Here is a 763-nt window from a genome sequence, read left to right on the forward strand (position 1 = left end):
CCCCCATGGGAGGCACAGGGGGGCACGTGCCCCCTGGATCTGTGTGTAGAGTGAAGGTGGACTGCCACTGCAGGCTAAGGCTGGAGGTGATGCCAGGCTCTTCCCAGCAGGGGACTTGGGCTGGGGCTGTGCTTGGGGCAGGTGACTGTGGTGCTGGGAAGGCAGGCTATAGGGTGGGCTACAGCCACCCCAGAATTCACTGTACCCCCCCCATAATTCCCCTCCCAGCTCTGCTGCTGCCTGCCCCAAGCACAGCCCTGGCCCAACCCCCGTGCAGTGAAAAGTCCGGTGCCACTCCTGGCCCCAGCCCACAGTGGCAGCCTGCCCTCACCCCACACACAGATTGGGGGGGCACGTGCCCCCCATGCCCCCTCCAGGGGTGTGCACAGAGCAGTGGGAGCCACCCCCTTCTCCCTGCACCCCCTGGATGAGGCTCTCATTTCTCCATTCTGCACCCTGCCCCACCCCACCCCAGCTGGGCAGCCCCAGCTCTACTCTCTCCCTCACTGTGGGGGCCCCAATCTGCCTCCCACCACACCCCTTCCTCCCAAACAGTCTTATCAGCCAGATGCTGCTCTCCAAGCTACCGGGCTTGTATATTGGCAATCAGATTGGTATCAGCTGATATGGCTCGTTAATAATTGGCCATTGGTATCAGCCCAAAAAATCTTTATCAGTACACCCCTACTTCCTAATGTTACCATTGTTAGAGGATTCTGCATTTAATTGTTAGTTATATGAATTACAGTACCAGTCAGAGACC

The sequence above is a fragment of the Alligator sinensis genome, unplaced genomic scaffold (assembly GCF_000455745.1).
Source record: "Alligator sinensis unplaced genomic scaffold, ASM45574v1 scaffold55_1, whole genome shotgun sequence".
Taxonomy (NCBI): domain Eukaryota; kingdom Metazoa; phylum Chordata; order Crocodylia; family Alligatoridae; genus Alligator; species Alligator sinensis.